This window comes from Triturus cristatus, chromosome 1_2 (assembly GCF_964204655.1).
Source record: "Triturus cristatus chromosome 1_2, aTriCri1.1, whole genome shotgun sequence".
Lineage (NCBI taxonomy): Eukaryota > Metazoa > Chordata > Amphibia > Caudata > Salamandridae > Triturus > Triturus cristatus.
The window spans coordinates 1176321059-1176341902 of record NC_140580.1 but is presented as its reverse complement, the minus strand read 5'-3'; the positions used below and the strand labels follow the sequence as shown (position 1 = coordinate 1176341902).

The 20844-nt window shown below is 50.6% G+C and overlaps 1 protein-coding gene across 1 annotated transcript in view; it reads left to right on the top strand.

Moving 5' to 3' along the window:
* LRRC8A (leucine rich repeat containing 8 VRAC subunit A) overlaps nt 1-20844 on the top strand; it is a 93895-nt gene that overhangs the window by 22093 nt on the left and 50958 nt on the right. Inside the window, exon 2 of the mRNA XM_085614044.1 lies at nt 1002-1128. The gene's annotated coding sequence lies outside the window, so the exon portion shown is untranslated. The remainder of the gene's footprint in view (nt 1-1001; nt 1129-20844) is intronic.

Sequence of the window (20844 nt, the reverse complement as noted above, 5' to 3'; positions counted from 1 at the left end):
GAGCGCAAGGTACTGTCAGTTTTTAAGTGCAGGTCAGACACACTGAATTTTCATACAGAGCGCGTAAAATGCTATACATTTTTTAAATGCCTCTTCTAAGTACACACAGGAATATTTTTAAAAGGTTCAGTGATTTTAAAACAGATTCATCTGAGCGCGATCGTGATTTTGCCCCGTGTCCCTTCTACCATGAGCAGTGTCGGGTAATCTCTCTATAAATGTCGGTATTATTATTATTCTTATTAAGTGCTGGGCGTGGAAGGGGACGGTTTGAGTAGGCAGATATGGTGGAACACAGAGGTGCGGCTGGTGATTTCGGTTCTGTTGGATATGGTAATCGATGCTAGTTCTGTTGGGCAGAGACAGAAATGTTGGTTCTGCTGAATGTGATTGGTGAGAAAAGCTGGTTCTGGTGGGCAGAGAGAGAAATGCTGGTTCTGCTGGATATGGTAAGAAATGTTGGTTCTGGGGGGTGCTTGCAGAAATGTTGTATCTGCTGAATGAGGTTGGAGGTTCCGGGAGGCACGTCCAGGGATGTTGGTTCAGCTGCATGTGGTCAGACATGCTGTGGGACCGGGCGGAATGATCTTTCTTTCAATGTTGTCAAAGATGCTAGTTCTAGTGGCGGCATGGGCGCAGATCTTGGTCTAGCTGGATGTGGTAGAAGAAGCTGGTTCTGGATATGTCGGGGGAAGCAAAGATTTTATTTAATTTATTTGCCTACTTAGCGTATAGTCAAGACATTCTATTTTAATTCTTATGTTACATGGTACAGACGGATATGGGAATAAATGGTGTTGGCATGGGCTCATTCATGCAGGTGGAGTGAGTTCAGACCTGATATACACTATTAATGGCAAGTACTCCTTCCCTGTAAGTCTGCCCTGTGTCTACCCTTGTGCCTGTGAGTCTGCACCTGTGCCACGAGTTTGCATCTGTATGCCCATGCCTTCTGTGCACACCCTGCCGTCCTTACACATCTCCTCTTTTGTCCCTCCCAGGATTGAAGGCCCGATGGCGCCCGGAGTGAGTGGGGCAGCAGGAAACAACAAAGGTAGCGCTCACTGGGGCTTCTGCCCACAGCCACACAGACAGCTGCAGTACAGATAGCATCACTGGATCATCAAGGTAAGTGGGGAGAGGAGCCTTGGAGGTATGCGCACCAGGGCAGAGTTACCACACAGTCTTCATGGAGTGGGTTGTGGCGCTCCAGGGTTGGCCTAGAGAACAGTGCAGCGATAGGAAGTTGCTGCTGGTTTTGGCTGGGGATCATTGACGGAATAGCACAATCGTTTTACACGAGGAAAAGGACCAGCTTTGGGAAGGACAGCTGCAGTAGAAGTGGTTGGTGGCTTGAATGGTTGGTGAGCGAGATGTCTGACACAAAGCGACTGCAATCCTGAGCACAGGGCTGCACACTTTCGGTTTGGATGTAGGAGCCCGTTTAAAGATGAGGGGCATGCTGATGGTATAGTCAGGGGCACCTAGATCTTCATGCAGGGATACAAGTGGGTTTATGTGCGACTGCTTCCACTGTAATGTTCCTGCTGCATTTGGGTTTGCTGTACCTGTGTGAGGAGGTGGGTGATAAGTATTAACAGCCCCTCCCTTTCCTAAAGAGACCATACACAGAGGCATTGTGCCCCAGTGGCCCCTCGGAGCCCCTTCTCTTCCTAAAGGGACCATACCCAGGGCCAGTGTCCCCTCAAAGCCCTCTCTCTTCCTAGAAAGACAATACAAAGAGCAATGTCCTCTTAGAGCCCTCTCCTCTTCCTAAACCGACTATACAAAGGGCAGTGTACCCCAGTGTACCCCTCAGAGCCCTCTCCTCTTCCTAAAGAGACCATTCAAAGGGGCAGTGTGCGCCATTGGGCCCCTTTGCTTTCTAAACAGACTATACAAAGGGCAGGGTGCTTCAGTGTCCCTTCCGAGCGCTCTCCCCTTCCTGAAGACATCATACACAGGAGCAGTGTCCCCTCTGAGCCCCCTCTCTTCCTAAAGAGACTATACAAAGTGCAGTCGGCTCCAGTGTTCCCTCTGAGCGCTCTCCCCTTCGTAAGATACCATACAAAATGGGCAGTGTGTGCCAGTGTTCCCTCGGAGCCCTCTCCTCTTGCTAAAGATACCATACAAAGGGCAGTGTGCCCCAGTGTTCCCTCGGAGCGCTCCCTCTTCCTAAAGAGACCATACAAAGTGCAGTGTGCCCCAGTGTTCCCTCTGAGCCCTCTCCTCTGCCTAAAGAGACTGTACAAAGGGCAGTGTGCCCCAGTGTCCCCTCGGAGCCCCCTCTTCCTAAAGAGACCATACAAAGTGCAGTGTTGCCCAGTGTTCCCTCTGAGCCCTCTCCTCTTCCTAAACAGACTATACAAAGGGGAGTGTACCCCGTGTCCCCTCCGAGCCCTCTCCTCTTCCTAAAGAGACCATTCAAAGGGGCAGTGTGCGCCATTGGCCCCTTTGCTTTCTAAACAGACTATACAAAGGGGAGTGTACCCAGTGTCCCCTCCGAACCCTTTCCTCTTCCTAAAGAGACCATTCACAGGGGCAGTGTGTGCCTCTGTCCCCTCGGAGCCCTCTCCTCTTCCTAAAGAGACAATACAAAGAGCCATGTCCTCCAATTTCCCCTCAGAGCCCTCTCCTCTTCCTAAAGAGACCATACAAAAGGCAGTGTACCCCAGTGTACCCCTCAAAGCCCTCTCCTCTTCCTAAAGAGACCATTCAAAGGGGCAGTGTGCGCCATTGGGCCCCTTTGCTTTCTAAACAGACTATACAAAGGGCAGGGTGCTTCAGTGTCCCTTCCGAGCGCTCTCCCCTTCCTGAAGACATCATACACAGGAGCAGTGTCCCCTCTGAGCCCCCTCTCTTCCTAAAGAGACTATACAAAGTGCAGTCGGCTCCAGTGTTCCCTCTGAGCGCTCTCCCCTTCGTAAGATACCACACAAAATGGGCAGTGTGTGCCAGTGTCCCCTTGGAGCCCTCTCCTCTTGCTAAAGAGACCATTCAAAGGACAGTGTACCCCAGTGTTCCCTCGGAGCGCTCCCTCTTCCTAAAGAGACCATACAAAGTGCAGTGTTGCCCAGTGTTCCCTCTGAGCCCTCTCCTCTGCCTAAAGAGACTGTACAAAGTGCAGTGTGCCCCAGTGTTCCCTCTGAGCGCTCCCTCTTCCTAAAGAGACTATACTCGGGGCCAGTGTACCCCATTGTCCCCTCGGAGCCCCCTCTTCCTAAAGAGACCCTACAAAGGGCAGTGTCCCCATCCAAGCCCTCTGCTCTTCCTGAAGAAACCATACAAAGGGCAGTGTACCCCAGTATTCCCTCGGAGCCCTCTCATCTTCCTAAAGAGACTATACACAGGGGCAGTGTGACCCAGTGTCTCCTCCGAGCACTCTCCTCTTCCTAAAGAGACCATACAAAGTGCAGTGAGCTCCACTGTCCAATCTGAGCGCGCCATTTTCCTGAAGAGACCATACACAGGGTCAGTGTGCTAGTGTTCCTCGGAGACCCTTCTCTTCCTGAAGTGACCATACAAAGTGCAGTGTGCTGCAGTGTCCCCTCAGAGCCCTCTTTTCCTGAAGGGACCATACAAAGAGCAGTGTGCTCCAGTGTCTCCTCTGAGCCCCCTTTTCCTAAAGAGACCATACAAAGTGCAGTGTGCCCCCAGTGTTCCCTCTGAGCGCTCCCTCTTCCTAAAGAGACTATACTGTGGGCCAGTGTACCCCATTGTCCCTTCGAAGCCCTCTACCCTTCATAAATAGACCATACACAGGGGCAGTGTGCCCCAGTGTCCCCTCAGACCCCCCTCTCTTCCTAAGGAGACCATACACAATGGCAGTACGCCCCAGTGTCCTCTCAGATCCCTCTTTTCCTGTAGGGACCATACAAAGAGCAGTGTACTCCAGTGTCTCCTCGGAGCCCTCTTATCCTAAAGAGACCATACAAAGAACAGTGTGCTCCGGCGTCTCCTCTGGGCCCTCTCTCTTCCTAAACAGACCATACACAGGGGCAGTGTGCTCCAGTGTCCCCTCGAAGCTCCCTCTCTTCCTAAATAGACCATACAAAGGGCAGCTTACCCCAGTGTTCCCTCAGAGCCCCTTCTCTTCCTAAAGAAACCATATAAAGGGCAGTGTACCCCAGTGTCCCCTCGGAGCCCTCTGCTCTTCCTAAAGAGACCATACAAAGGGCAGTGTACCCCAGTGTTCCCTCGGAGCCCCTTCTCTTCCTAAAGAGACCATACACATGGGCAGTGTGCTCCGGTGTTCCCTCGGAGCCCTCTACCCTTCATAACGAACCCATACACAGGGGCAGTGTGCTCCGGTGTCCCCTCGGAGCCCTCTACCCTTCATAACGAGGCCATACAAAGGGCAGTGTGCTCCAGTGTGCCCTCGGAGCCCCCTGTTTTCCTAAAAGACCATACACAGGGGCAGTGTGCTCCAGTGTCCCCTCTGAGCCCCCTCTCTTCCTAAAGAGACCTTTAAAACGGGCAGTGTGCTCCTGTGTCCCCTTTAAGCCCTCTCCCCTTCATAAATAGACCAAACACAGGGGCAGTGTGCTCCAGTGCCCCCTCTGAGCCCTCTCCCATTCATAGAAACCATACACAGGGGCAGTGTGCTCCAGTGCCCCTTCTGCGCCCTCTCCCATTCATAGAGACCATACAGCGGGGCAGTGTGCTCCAGTGCCCCCTCTGAGCCCTCTCCCATTCATAGAGACCATACACGGGGGCAGTGTGCTCCAGTGCCCCCTCTGAGCTCTCTCCCATTCATAGAGACCATACACAGGGGCAGTGTGCTCTAGTGCCCCTTCTGAGCCCTCTCCCATTCATAGAAACCATACACAGGGGCAGTGTGCTCCAGTGCCCCCTCTGAGCCCTCTCCCATTCATAGAAACCATACACAGGGGCAGTGTGCTCCAGTGCCCCCTCTGAGCCCTCTCCCATTCATAGAGACCATACACAGGGGCAGTGTGCTCTAGTGCCCCTTCTGAGCCCTCTCCCATTCATAGAAACCATACTCGGGGGCAGTGTGCTCCAGTGCCCCCTCTGAGCCCTCTCCCATTCATAGAGACCATACACAGGGGCAGTGTGCCCCAGTGCCCCTTCTGAGCCCTCTCCCATTCATAGAGACCATACACCGGGCAGTGTGCTCCAGTGCCCCTTCTGAGCCCTCTCCCATTCATAGAGACCATACACCGGGGCAGTGTGCTCCAGTGCCCCTTCTGAGCCCTCTCCCATTCATAGAAACCATACACAGGGGCAGTGTGCTCCAGTGCCCCTTCTGAGCCCTCTCCCATTCATAGAGATCATACACAGGGGCAGTGTGCCCCAGTGCCCCTTCTGAGCCCTCTCCCATTCATAGAGACCATACACCGGGGCAGTGTGCTCCAGTGCCCCCTCTGAGCCCTCTCCCATTCATAGAGACCATACACAGGGGCAGTGTGCCCCAGTGCCCCTTCTGAGCCCTCTCCCATTCATAGAGACCATACACAGGGGCAGTGTGCTCCAGTGCCCCCTCAGAGCCCTCTCCCATTCATAGAGACCATACACCGGGGCAGTGTGCTCCAGTGCCCCCTCTGAGCCCTCTCCCATTCATAGAGACCATACACAGGGGCAGTGTGCCCCAGTGCCCCTTCTGAGCCCTCTCCCATTCATAGAGACCATACACAGGGGCAGTGTGCTCCAGTGCCCCCTCTGAGCCCTCTCCCATTCATAGAGACCATACACAGGGGCAGTGTGCTCCAGTGCCCCCTCTGAGCCCTTTCCCATTCATAGAGACCATGCACAGGGGCAGTGTGCTCCAGTGCCCCCTCTGAGCCCTCTCCCATTCTTAAAGAGACCATACACAGGGGCAGTGTGCTCCAGTGCCCCCTCTGAGCCCTCTCCCATTCATAGAGACCATACACAGGGGCAGTGTGCTCTAGTGCCCCTTCTGAGCCCTCTCCCATTCATAGAAACCATACTCAGGGGCAGTGTGCCCCAGTGCCCCTTCTGAGCCCTCTCCCATTCATAGAGACCATACACCGGGCAGTGTGCTCCAGTGCCTCTTCTGAGCCCTCTCCCATTCATAGAGACCATACACCGAGGCAGTGTGCTCCAGTGCCCCTTCTGAGCCCTCTCCCATTCATAGAAACCATACACAGGGGCAGTGTGCTCCAGTGCCCCTTCTGAGCCCTCTCCCATTCATAGAGATCATACACAGGGGCAGTGTGCCCCAGTGCCCCTTCTGAGCCCTCTCCCATTCATAGAGACCATACACGGGGGCAGTGTGCTCCAGTGCCCCTTCTGAGCCCTCTCCCATTCATAGAGACCATACACGGGGGCAGTGTGCTCCAGTGCCCCCTCTGAGCCCTCTCCCATTCATAGAGACCATACACGGGGGCAGTGTGCTCCAGTGCCCCCTCTGAGCCCTCTCCCATTCATAGAGACCATACACAGGGGCAGTGTGCTCCAGTGCCCCCTCTGAGCCCTCTCCCATTCTTAAAGAGACCATACACCGGGGCAGTGTGCTCCAGTGCCCCTTCTGAGCCCTCTCCCATTCATAGAGACCATACACCGGGCAGTGTGCTCCAGTGCCTCTTCTGAGCCCTCTCCCATTCATAGAGACCATACACCGGGGCAGTGTGCTCCAGTGCCCCTTCTGAGCCCTCTCCCATTCATAGAAACCATACACAGGGGCAGTGTGCTCCAGTGCCCCTTCTGAGCCCTCTCCCATTCATAGAGATCATACACAGGGGCAGTGTGCCCCAGTGCCCCTTCTGAGCCCTCTCCCATTCATAGAGACCATACACGGGGGCAGTGTGCTCCAGTGCCCCTTCTGAGCCCTCTCCCATTCATAGAGATCATACACAGGGGCAGTGTGCCCCAGTGCCCCCTCTGAGCCCTCTCCCATTCTTAAAGAGACCATACACAGGGGCAGTGTGCTCCAGTGCCCCCTCTGAGCCCTCTCCCGTTCTTAAAGAGACCATACACAGGGGCAGTGTGTTCCAGTGCCGCTTCTGAGCCCTCTCCCATTCATAGAGACCATACACGGGGGCAGTGTGCTCCAGTGCCCCCTCTGAGCCCTCTCCCATTCATAGAGACCATACACGGGGGCAGTGTGCTCCAGTGCCCCCTCTGAGCCCTCTCCCTTTCATAGAGACCATACACAGGGGCAGTGTGCTCCAGTGCCCCCTCTGAGCCCTCTCCCATTCTTAAAGAGACCATACACCGGGGCAGTGTGCTCCAGTGCCCCTTCTGAGCCCTCTCCCATTCATAGAGACCATACACGGGGGCAGTGTGCTCCAGTGCCCCCTCTGAGCCCTCTCCCATTCATAGAGACCATACACGGGGGCAGTGTGCTCCAGTGCCCCCTCTGAGCCCTCTCCCATTCATAGAGACCATACACAGGGGCAGTGTGCTCGAGTGCCCCCTCTGAGCCCTCTCCCATTCTTAAAGAGACCATACACCGGGGCAGTGTGCTCCAGTGCCCACTCTGAGCCCTCTCCCATTCATAGAGACCATACACCGGGGCAGTGTGCTCCAGTGCCCCCTCTGAGCCCTCTCCCATTCTTAAAGAGACCATACACCGGGGCAGTGTGCTCCAGTGCCCCTTCTGAGCCCTCTCCCATTCATAGAGACCATACACGGGGGCAGTGTGCTCCAGTGCCCCCTCTGAGCCCTCTCCCATTCATAGAGACCATACACGGGGGCAGTGTGCTCCAGTGCCCCCTCTGAGCCCTCTCCCATTCATAGAGACCATACACAGGGGCAGTGTGCTCCAGTGCCCCCTCTGAGCCCTCTCCCATTCTTAAAGAGACCATACACCGGGGCAGTGTGCTCCAGTGCCCACTCTGAGCCCTCTCCCATTCATAGAGACCATACACCGGGGCAGTGTGCCCCTTGTTCACTCCGGAGGCTGTTCTGTACTTGAGTTCGGCTCTCTAGAAGGAGCCAGAGGTGACCCCAGTTGCTGGTTTTCTTTTTTCAGATCCAGACTTAACCCAGAGTAGGCCTGGAGGCAGAAGAGTAAAGGACATTGCCTGGCTATTTCGTGGGAATGTCCGTTTTCCCCAAATATTCTGGGGCTGAGGTTAGTGCAGTCATTTAACGTCCCAAATGTACCAAGCATTGAACATACTGTTCACTTCGTGTCCTGGCGCGCTGGTAGAGCCGCTCTCACCTTGGATGACCACATTAGTCCCTTCGGGACCCTCCTGGGTTCAGGGTCATAGAAGCTCAGAGACAGCACATTAAACAAAATACACCAACAACTCCTTGTCTGCTCGCTGTTTAACAATTAAACAAGCATTTGTAATGCAATCAGTCTCGCATTAGTGAAAGTTGGAGCTTTTGGGGTTGCAAATACCAATGTTTCTTAGTAATTTTTTGTTTGTTTGTAAACTACACCCTAGCAGGAGCACAGGCAATGACAGAAACCCCGGAAGCAAGGAAGGGGTGCAGTGCCACAGGCTGTTTTCGTATAGCTTGTTAGACGGCAGTTTCTGGTTATGAAACCGTTCGGGCTTTCTGTAAGTACAGGGCATGCGCCCAACAGAGTTGTACTTAAGCGTTGTTTAAGCGTTAACCTATTTAATATAGTGGCCTTAATTTTAGTTTTCAACTTGGCTAAGTATTGAAGTAACACTATTAGCAAATGTGCAGCATTAATCTGCATAATGTGTCCCTTTCCTGCTGCATAGCTCCAGTGGCCCTGCCTCCTAGGCAGTGCCAGGTGGGTTACTTTGTGAGGTCCATTAAAGGGCCAGTGTTTTGACTATGGGCCTGTTTTATGTTCTAGCGGTACAACAAGCCAACCTTTTCCAGATGGTGCAGCACAGCTGCGTAAGAGCGTTAAGTTTTTTAAACTTATTTAACACAAACATTAGCTCTGTGCAAATCATGAATTCTTTTACCGACTTAAGTTACTGCATTAGAAATGCATTACTTAAGCCATGACCAAAGCATTTCATATCAACGGCTCGATGGTTTGACGCTTTGTTTCCTTGCCAGTAGGCGTTTGTGGGCGGCGCCATTAAAAAGCCCTAGAAGCATGGCTGAGGCTGAATCTGGTTGAGCGCATTACGAACTTGCCCTTAAAATGACCAAAGCAGAGTTTAAGCATTAGGACTGGGGTTGTGTATTGTAGGCTTCACAGAGCTGCGATACGAATATCTCCTAGCAGACGATCAATTCAACGTGGGCAGTGACTGCGTTTTAACCATAATAAGGGCTCACAACGCCGAAGCCCAGTGGGTTCCTCGTCTTCAGGTCATTCGTAGTTTCAATGCTGCTCCGACCGCTTATGTTCAAGGTAAACCTCTTCGTCAAGCTGCTGGTCCCAGCTTGAGCTTTAATTATGATGACGTTTTCTTATCCTTGTAGAGCCCCCCCCCTCCCCTCAGCTGGTCCATAGGCTGCACTGATACGAAAACCCTCCCACCTCTCTTGCACCCCTCCCCAAACTCTCTCCATGGTGGGACAACTAGCCAACTGTTGTCATAAATGTTTTGTTTAGTGTGATGTCGGTGCATGTAATGGTTGAGAGGCTTGCGCCCAGGTGGTACCATTTGCTTTACTTGTACTGTACATAGCCACTCGCACCCCTTTTTAGGTCTCGTCTAGCGTTGCAGCCCTTGCGCTGCTTTCTCTGCGAGATCTATTGTCGTATAGTTGATTTCAGACGTGCAGTGTAAGCTCCGCCCATCCTTTCTGTTGGCCGGCGTCATCCTTTATGGTAAACGCTGGCCTCCGATTCAAGGTGAGGCGTTTTAGTGACCGCCCTGTCTCCTTTAGACCCCGCCCACCCGGACTGGATCTTTTGCTTGCAGCGTGATGCCGTCTCTTTCAATTACTCCGTGAGCACTTTTTTCCCAAGCTGGCAGGTATTTGTTTATTAATTTAGATAGCACGTTGTTTATAGAGCGGTGGCGACCCAGCACTTTACCGTGTGCACGCTGTTTCCACCTTACTAGAGTTGACAATGTATATTGGATGTAGCAGTCTACAAGGTAGAGAATATGGTTACAGTACTAGGTCTTATTTAGTTTTGGGTCACAAGTATGACATTCGCACCAATGTATGCAGTAAAAGGCTGAAAAATTACTACCTATAAATCTGTGCAACACATTTTAATATAGATGAATGTATTTATACCGGCTCGCAGACTTGCAATTCATTGTGTGTAAATCGCAATCATTCACGTGTATACCTCACTGGGTTTTACTGTTCAAGCTTCTGCCGCTTCTAAGCGCTGTAAATATAACAGTTGTTGCGACTACCCCTTTTAGCGAACTTGGTGTGCTTAATTTGTAAAAAGGTGAGTGCCGGGGCCCAAAGCTCTGCTCCGGCTGCGCATTTAAAAATCGGCGTGGGAGTACCGAGGCTGCGTAGTGTTGAATTCATTTCAAGCCTCTGTAATCTTCTGCTACACTCTGCTGCCTCCTAATCTCACACTAGCCAACCCCAGCGTCCTCACTTTGTACCCATTTTTGTTGTTTTTCTCTTCGTCCCCGTTGGTGTTTTTAGGTTGATCATTCGAGACCTCTTGTATATACTTTAGCATATACTTATTATATAATTATATATGTTTGTACTTTGTGGGCTCTGGAGATCGGCCCTAGGACTTGTCTGCTTCCGCTTAGGGACTTTTTTCTGTTCAACTGCCTCTATTTAACTGTCTTGATAGAAAACGACCAGCAGAGGTCAGTAAAATACCAGAATCACTTGGCATTCTTTAGATTCCAATCCATAGAAATTGTCTTCCGAGAGCACCCGTAGACAATAATGTTTTCTTCAAATCTTGTATTATCAGAGATATGACCACCGAGGCCCTGATTTTATATTAAAAACAGAGCTTTGGACTATACCATTTTCCACTGAAAGGCAATATTTCTCTCCATGTGTTCCCATACCTGGCGTGTCACGCAGTTTAGTGCTTACTTTCCCTCCATGGTAAAGAACAGTAGGTGTTTCGGCACACAGGCTAATGTGCTGCATAGCAAAATACATATAAGGTCCCAAAGGCGAGACCGATTGCATTGCAAATGCTTGGTTTTTTTATTCTCTGTCCTGCTAGCGGTCCATATCTGATGAGGAAAAATGAGGGCCAGTGGCCGCACCGGCTCAGAATAAGCCCATGAATATAAGGCTGGTAGGGCTTGGATTCAGACTTATGATTTGCGGTTCAACTTGCATGTCAGAGGGTAACATTTAACTCAACCAGCCGCCTTGTAGGATGAAACAAAACCTTAAAACAGGATGTGACGTATAGAAAGAATGACGCGCATCTCTCCATAAATTCACGGTGAAGTTGAAAAAGGAGAGCTGGTTTTCAGCTCAGCCTGCACACTGCGGAATTCTCACAGATTCCTACTAACCCTAGGGCCTGGCTGTATTTTCCTTATGAAGGTGGCAGGCTGGAGCCTGTCCAGTGGTGACCAGAGGGCTTCTGATCACCAGGACACCTCTTTGGCATTCCGGCACTTTGCTTTCGCGTATAATTATCAGGTGTGATGGTTCAATTGTCTCAATTTAAATGAATCAAGACTACAGCTCCCAGCATGCACTGTGACATCAAAGGAATGGAAATCAGGAATGGTAAAGTGGTGTGCTGGTGACAAGCAGCCATGTGGTCACCCTACCAGAACAGGGCTGTAACTATCAATGGCGCAGCAGGTGCAGTGGCACCTGGTCCTGCAAGCCCTCAGCAGCCTGATTATAATGTATTTTTCTGCCCAACGATTATCCAACGGGCGCTAGTTCTTCCCTTGCACCAGGGCCCCTGAAACCGTTGCTCTTGTCTGGTCTCTAATTAGGACACGGTGGGTTTGCAGAGGCGCAGCAGGGTTTCATGCCAGCCAGGCGAAGGGACATTTTATTTTTACTCGCCTTGCCCCCACTGGGGATGATGCCCCATACACAGCTGGTAAGGGGAAATTAGAGACCCCATAAGGAAGATTCCCTGGAGGGAACTAGGTTTGTCCCGCCCTACAAGCGGCCCTCTAAGTGATCCTCACTGCACAGGCTCTACTTGTGATTTTATTTTTTTTACTGTGTGCTTGTTTTGGCTTCTGGTGTTCGAAACCAACCGAACCAAGAAATATTGCCATTGGTGAGACGTTTTCATCTTTCGACAGTGACTTCACTCCCGTGTTCTCACGTTGAGCTGCTCTGTGACCCTGGGTCCAAAACGGGTCCTTTAATTTCTAATGTGCGTCTGCTGAATTGACATGGAGGCCGGGAGGCTGCTGCTGGGAGTGGAGGAGCCTGTAGGGATGAATGTGCTAGTGTCCCTCCCAAAGAGTCCCAGTTCATATATGCATATGACGCCAAACCAGTAGCCTCTGGGGGGGGTCTCGTTTCATGATGTCGTGCCTCCAGCTTTAGGCTCGGTGGATCACAAATCTTGCAAAGTGCCCGAACGGGTATTTTGCTGTTTGACATTCATTTTGTGTGCAGGAGTGAGGGGTCGTGGCACAGCCCTGGTGAATATCCAGCCAACAGGTGCCCCAGGCTGCGGGGCTGGTTTACACCGTTGATCAAGAAAGGTGATTTATTTCACGTGTACCACGTCTGGGTGCAGAGTTCAACTGGAAGGAGCCAGTGGAGCGCGCCGGGGAGGTCTTGCACCAGTGACTGCACGTCCAGTGAGACTTGTGACCCAGAGAGGGGGTTGCATCTGGGAGACCTTGCACCAGTGAGTGCACGCCTAGTGAGACTTGTGACACAGAGAGGGAGTGCGCTTGGGAAGCCTTGCACCAGTGAGTGCACACCTACTGAGACTTGTGACCCAGAGAGGGAGTGCGCCTGGGAGGCCTTGCACCAGTGAGTGCACGCCTAGTGAGACTTGTGATCCAGAGAGTGAGTGCGCCTGGGAAGCCTTGCACCAGTGAGTGCACGCCAAGTGAGGCTTGTGACCCAGAGAATGAGTGCACCTGGGAGGCCTTGTACCAGTGAGTGCACGCCTAGTGAGACTTGTGACCCAGAGAGGGACTGTGCCTGGGAGGCCTTGCACCAGTGAGTGCACGTCCAGTGAGACTTGTGACCCAGAGAGGGAGTGCGCCTGGGAAGCCTTGCACCAGTGAGTGCACGCCTAGTGAGACTTGTGCCCCAGAGAGGGAGTGCGCTTGGGAAGCCTTGCACCAGTGAGTGCACACCTACTGAGACTTGTGACCCAGAGAGGGAGTGCGCCTGGGAAGCCTTGCACCAGTGAGTGCACGCCTAGTGAGACTTGTGATCCAGAGAGTGAGTGCGCCTGGGAAGCCTTGCACCAGTGAGTGCACGCCTAGTGAGACTTGTGCCCCAGAGAGGGAGTGCACTTGGGAAGCTTTGCACCAGTGAGTGCACACCTACTGAGACTTGTGACCCAGAGAGGGAGTGCGCCTGGGAGGCCTTGCACCAGTGAGTGCACGCCTAGTGAGACTTGTGATCCAGAGAGTGAGTGCACCTGGGAGGCCTTGCACCAGTGAGTGCACGCCTAGTGAGACTTGTGATCCAGAGAGTGAGTGCGCCTGGGAAGCCTTGCACCAGTGAGTGCACGCCTAGTGAGACTTATGCCCCAGAGAGGGAGTGCGCTTGGGAAGCCTTGCACCAGTGAGTGCACACCTACTGAGACTTGTGACCCAGAGAGTGAGTGCGCCTGGGAAGCCTTGCACCAGTGAGTGCACGCCTAGTGAGACTTGTGCCCCAGAGAGGGAGTGCGCCTGGGAAGCCTTGCACCAGTGAGTGCACGCCTAGTGAGACTTGTGCCCCAGAGAGGGAGTGCACCTGGGAGGCCTTGCACCAGTGAGTGCACACCTACTGAGACTTGTGACCCAGAGAGGGAGTGCGCCTGGGAAGCCTTGCACCAATGAGCTAAGAGGCAAGTCAGTTGTCTTTTGCACTATATATGTGGCTTATATTTTTATTATAGTAAGAGCACCATTATAGCTTATTTAGCACGTTTTGTTTTTTATGGTACACATCCTGATGTAGGTAAGAACCTTTTACTTTGTTCCAATTGATTAATACAAGCCCCCGTTTATGTCAAGGTACTTCCCCTTGTACCGACTATCACTAAAGTGAGACCTGCTTTACAGATCTACACTCTGAATTCGGATCAGCCTCCGTCCTTTGGATACTCACAGCACTTTTTGAATTCGGACCACCATTACTGTGGTAAGATTCGGTCCCAATCACTGTGAGGTTCCAGTATGCTGCATTTTACATTTTTCAGCGTTCGGCACTTTTGTCCATCATTCATTTTTCGATCTTGGTGTTTCCTCCATAATGCGTCTACTATACCTTTTTACCGATCATCTGAAGTTATCCTTACCTTTACCGATCATCTGAAGTTATCCTTACCTTTACCGATCATCTGAAGTTATCCTTACCTTTACCGATCATGTGAAGTTCTCCTTACCTTTTACCGATCATCTGAAGTTATCCTTACCTTTTACCGATCATCTGAAGTTATCCTTACCTTTACCGATCATGTGAAGTTCTCCTTACCTTTTACCGATCATGTGGAGTTCTCCTTACCTTTTACCGATCATGTGGAGTTCTCCTTACCTTTTACCGATCATGTGGAGTTCTCCTTACCTTTTACCGATCATGTGAAGTTCTCCTTACCTTTTACCGATCATGTGAAGTTATCCTTACCTTTTACCGATCATCCGGTTGCCGACACCGTCATCAGCTGCAGACGTCGTGGGACCCTCCGAATCCAGCTGCTGGTCATCGTCGATCTCTCCTGGACCTCGTGAGCGAAGAGACAAATCACCATAGACGACCTGAAGCGACATCAGTGGTCATCCATCCTGCTGGCCACCGGTCACTGGCAAGTGACTTTGAACTCTGTCCCCTCAATTTTCAGGTCCTCTTCAACTTCAATCCATCTTCGGATTCCAGCGGACACCTCTCCAGTCGTCACAAGCAGCAAGTCTTCAGTGATCTCCATTGAAAACAGCATCGCGATCCGACACCAAAAGACACCTATGCACCCGGCTTCCGTGGGTGAGGTAACTCGTGCACTCCGGTGCCCAAATGTGTGTTGGCCCTCGAAATACTTACCCTGTAAGTGGCTTGCTTGTTGACTTCTCCGAAGTGCCCTAAAACTTTAAATTACAAACTGCGACTTGTGCCATTGAAACCAATAGGAAACCCGCGGCTGTGTTTAGACACTGCACGCGTCTCCCGTGGGCTGATTACTTACCTGCTAACACTGCAGAAGTGAAGCCCCAGTGATTCCCAAGGCCCTAGGCCTTTTCCTTTTGCAAGTCGAGTTTGTTAAACCATTTTCTTAGTATATGGTCTGGTACGCCCCTAGGGCTACAGTCATATTTGTGCTTAATTTATTGAGAAGTGTTGACATTTGAATGTGTATCTGGGTTCTAATCTCATAAAGAGATTAGTAGAGTGTATCTAAGAATAAATACATATATATTTGATATATATACCTGTGTGGTGTCCTTTTCATTTGGTAATTCAAGAGATTATAAGGTAAAACAAGCTGCTTTACATTCCTCAGAGACTTGGCCTAAAGGCTGCTCTCCACAGCTACCACTAGGATAGCTTTCTTTAAAAGGTTGTCTTAAACCTATCTACCAAGAGTCGAATTGGACTGGTTCAAGGTGGCCACTATAACTAGTGACCAGCATATGTCAGGCCAACTTCTCACATCTATCTCTCCTGGTCTAAAATCATTGGTCATCGTCCTGATCTTGACCAGCTCTCACCCGACCCTGTTCCTGCTCACCCACCAGGACATTTACTCTGAGAACTTTCCCTAGACTGTTGAGACCTAGCCATTTTGACTGATGCCCGGTGGAGCTACCTTGCGAGCTAAAGGGGAGATGGACTATGGATTCCCTCCTTGGACATCACCTACCTAGCCGGTCTTTGAGCATACTCTCCTGCATCTCTTCTGACCTTTTCTCCCTCCTCCCCCTTCACCCCTACCCCTTTTCGCTCTACTCTTCTCCTCTTTCCAGCTATTGACCTTTGCCCTCACCCATCATTGCTCATAGTTCCCACCCTGTTTTTCCACTGGACTCTCTTCTGTGAACTTTCCCTTGTCAGTTGGCTGTTTAGCTAAAGGGGAGAACGGCTGTGGATTCCCTCCTCGGACGTTCCTTACCCAGTCATTCTTTGGGCAGACTTCCTTTAGTCTCTCCTGACGTCCTGGCCCTCATCCTCCCCCTTCACACTTCCCCCTTCCCCCCCTTCCACTCTATTTGTTTCACCTTTCTTTCCTCTCAATGTTTGCTTATTTTTGATGTAATGCGTAATTGTTATCATTTTCTGTAACAGTGTGTAACCTAATGTAAAGCGCTCTGATACCTACGGGTCTAGCCAGCGCTATATACAACATTAAATAAAGTTAAAAACATTTTTTTTTAATAAGAGGCCAAGCCTCCAGTTGCTTCTGCCAGCAAACCCTCTCTCCATCCTCAAGTACCAACAACTGAAGAAGACCTCAATCTCCCGGGTCCCTTCAAAACGCCCCCCACCCCTTTACTATTCATTAAGGCATTCCAGCACACGCACGACAATACCTGCCCTGAAATGTAACCATTATAAGAAAGGGTTTAGCGGTAACCCAACGTTAATAACCCATTCCTGCAGGACACCCTGCAGACACAGGAGGCAGCTACCTTCCTGAAAGAGTACAAACATTCGCCACCAAGGTTCCCGTCGCCACACAGGCCACTCACTTTCTCAGCAACAGTAAAATGCAGCCTCCTACCCCACACAGAGAAGGAGAAGGCTGTTGGAGCTGTGATTTGAAGGATGATAGGAAAGCTACTCTGTGATTGGGTATGGGAGACAAGGGTGAGGATGCTCTCTGTCTTTGGCCAGTCGGTCAGACCTTCAGATTGGTGTGGTGTGAATATGTTGGAGAAAGTTTTGTGAAAGAGTTTAAAGCGGAGCAAAAAAAACATTACAGGGTAAAGAAAACCTCAAAGGGGGCTAGTCCATGAATAATAAAGACACTGCTTTTGTCAAGGGGTGGGGAAGAAACGGATACGAAGGGGATAGGATGTGGGTAATGGCCAGAGCTGCCAACTCGGGATCTGGGGAAACAGGGTCAAGTCTCTGCATCGACTTAACATCCTGTGGTTCTGGGCAATCACCTAATCTACCGGACCTTCTACAAAAAATGTATCAAAAAATGTATGTTACCGTGTGTAATGAACCCGGTGCTCATGTAAAGAGCTCCAATACCTACGGGTCGAGATTGCTTTGAATACAACTGCAAAAAGGGAATTTAAAGTTAACTAAGAATTGTTCACTTTAAATTCCCTTTTTGAAAATGGTTTATAAAAGGTATTATGTGTGAATATGTGAAGTCAATGTCTCTTGTATAGTTTCTTTGTAAAAGCACTAATGGTATTGTGTTATGAATGAAGGCCCAAGTGGGCATATAAACCCTGAGAAATATGTGTACTACCGTGTTGGATATTTTGAAAAAATGGTAGAAATGAATTAAAAAATTGGTGGCAAAATAAAAAAAAAAACAAGGTATCAGGAATTTATATACCTGAGCCAACCAGGACAAAAAGTGGTGTGTACAATCTCCTGAATACAGCATGTCTCGAAGAGACCGCGCAAGCGCTGCCTAGACTAGACCTAAAAAAGGACTGGAAAAGCCAGTGGGTCAGGCTGTAATATGCCATTCCATGTACCCATAGGTATGGACAAAGGGTGCTTAGCACATTAAAGCGAGACCTGGAAATCAGCAGCGAAATAGCATTGTTTTTGGTTTAGAATTAATCTACAAGACAAGCTAGATTTTACTGCATTGTATTGTGAATTTATGTAACACTTACTACCCCCCAGCAATCCCCCTGAAGCTTTTTGTGGACGGATAGCATGCTACTCCATGTAACCATAGGTAGGTTCTAAGGCTAGTTAATTGTGTGGTTTAATACGTGACTAACTGAAATACTTGGAGAGATTGCTAGATCGATCAGTCGCATGCCTTATACAGTCTTGGGAAGTTAGTTGTGATGCAAATGTTTCAGTCATGAATAATTTTCCATTCTTGATATCCCGTCCGCCGAAATCTGAAAGCCCTTAGTTCCTATTGGATTAATATTTCAACGGGCAAGATATCCGTCACCGTTGTGACGGAGTAACTCATCCGCCGAAATCTAAATCAGACCCAATGTCCCCTCTCTTTTTATATTTTAAAGAATTGGTAACAATAGGTTGAGTAGACATTTTCTCTGTGAAACCAGATCTGTTTAGCCGAAGAGCTAGGTCCTGAGGGTCTTCCTGAAGGTGTTCAGGGAGGGGGCGCGTCTGATGTCTGCCGGTAGCTCGTTCCAGGCTTTGGGTGAAATGTGAGAGAAGGATCTTCCGCCTGCTCTGGCTCTGTGGATGAGCGGGGTTTTGCCCAGTGAGAGGTTGGAAGATCGGAGGTTTCTTTTGGGTACGTGGAAGTTGACTCAGTCGTTGAGGTATTTGGGTCCGTTGTTGTGTAGGCATTTGTAGGCGTGAGTGAGGATTATGAAAGTGACTCTTTTCTCCACGGGGAGCCAGTGGAGACTTCGTAGGTGTTGACTGATCGTGTCGGTTGATGCAGAGTACGAGTCTGGCACAGGTGTTTTGTATTGTCTGGAGTTTGCGGAGTAGGGACTTGTTGATATCGGCGTAGAGTGCGTTTCCATAGTCCAGTCTGCTGGTGATGACTGCGTGGGTGACTATCTTCCTTGACTCAGGGTGGGATCCACTTGAAGGTCTTGCGGAGGATGTGGAGGGTGTTGAAGGTGATGGCGTTGATGGGTGATGAGTCAAATACGATGCCAAGGTTCTTGGCGTGGTCTGAGGGGGTAGGTGGGCTTCCGAGGGCGGTCGGCCACCAGGTGCTGTCCCATGCAGAAGGGGTGGTACAGAGGACGAGGACTTCTGTCTTCTCGGCATTGAGCTTCAGGCAGCTGTTGGTCATCCAGACTGCGACGTCTTGCATTCCTTTCTGGAAGTTGAGTTTGCCAGTGGTGGGGTCTTTGGTGAGGGAGAGGATGAGCTGGGTGTCGTCTGCGTAGGATACGATGTTGAGGCCGTGTTGTCGGACGATGGCTGCGATGGGGCCATGTAGATGTTGTAGAGGGTGGGGATCGGGGATTAACCCTGTGGGACTCCGCAGGTGATTTTCGTGGGGTCAGAGAGGAAGGGTGGAAGTCTGATCCTTTGACTTCTTCCGGTGAGGAATGATCGGACCCAGTCCAGGGCTGTTCCTTGTATGCCTGCGTCGTGTAGTCTGGCGACTAGTGTGCGGTGGTAGACGGTGTCGAAGGCCGCTGATAGTTCGAGTACGATGAGGGCTGCAGAGTGGCCTTGGTCCAGGAGGGTGCGGATGTAGTCTGTGGCAGCGAGTAGGGCGGTTTCTGTGCTGTGGTTGCTTCCGAATCCGGATTGGGACGGGTCGAGGGCACCGTTCTCTTCAATGAATCATGTCAGTTTCCTGTTAACTGTTTTCTCTGCAACTTTGGCTGCGATGGGGAGGAGCGAGATGGGCCGATAGTTCTTGAGGTTGGTAGGGGGTAGTGTCTTCAGCCGTAATCGTGCCCAGTTGGAGATGGTGGGCTGGCTGGTGTTTCTGGGGGTCGGGGGGCCGTCTGTTGCGCCTAGTGGATGGTCGATGAAGATGTCGTAGACTTTCAGACTCTGCCCACTTTAGCCCTTTCATTCTAGCTGACTGCTCCAGCCCTCTTGCTTTGTCTTTCCACTACTTCCTTTCACTCTTTCTGTTTAGTACAGCCCTCTCTGTCCTTCCTTCTTTCTTTCACTCCTCTCGACCTGCTGCAAGACGTACAATATTTGATGATCTTCCTTAAAGAGCTGGTAGCGCAGCCATCTTTGCGAATGAATTGTAAGACAGCAGCTGAGAGAAATCTGAATGATCCCCCTTTTCGATTCGTCTTTGGTCTAGCTTGGCAGGATGTGCTCTTCTCTTCCTCTCCACTGTGAATATCTCCATGGAGGTCTGGTGCACAGAGATGACACAAGGGTAAATGCCAATCTCCTGTATTAGGTCTGTTTTTTATAGAGAATAACAAAACTCTTTCTAGCCCGTTGTTTTTAGAACTGTGTGGCACCCTGTTGTCCCTTCATGGACCCTGCTCTCGATAAAGCAGACAGATCATCTAAATCCACCCACATGACCTCAGGGCGGTGTGTGGAAAGCAAAGCCATTTGTTATAGGGCACTTGAATCAGAAGTCTGGTAATCTGGTCCTGATCTTGGTGACCTCTGCTGCAGACGTCTGGTTATCTTGGACCGGCCTTGGGGTTCTCTGCTACAGAGTCTGGTAATCTGGGACATACCTCAGAGACCACTACAGTTGAAGAGTGAAGGTGGAGTAATCTGCGACCGGTCAATGAGATCGCTTTTTTAGAGATCATGAATCGGGAACAGTGTAAAGGCCTCTGCACCACTTGCTTGGGATGAAACCCCTGTTCGAGGCATATGAGCTGCAGATCACACACTGAGGATAAGATCGCCATCTGGTGTTGGGCTCGGATGATTGCAGGTTGTTGTCGTCTTCGGAAGAAGCCTTTGGTCACGAGGTTGGTGACTCCTCCCCTGGACAACAGTGCGCATGGGCATCCACTCCATCGTCAGATTGTTTTTTTCCGCCATTGGGTTCGGATGAACTTTTTTCCGCTCCAGCAGAAAACTTTCAGCATTTGATTTAATTCTTCAATCTTCTTTCAATTGACATCGAAATCATCTCGGACCGGTTCCGGAAGCGGCTGATGGACAGGACACCCTTCAAGAAATGCCCCCGGTGTGGAGCGAAGTTCCCCCACAGTGATCACCACGAGGTTTGTAACCTCTGCCTGTCGCCGGAACACAACGAAGCGACCTGTCCAGCTTGTTCCGCTTTCCGTTCCA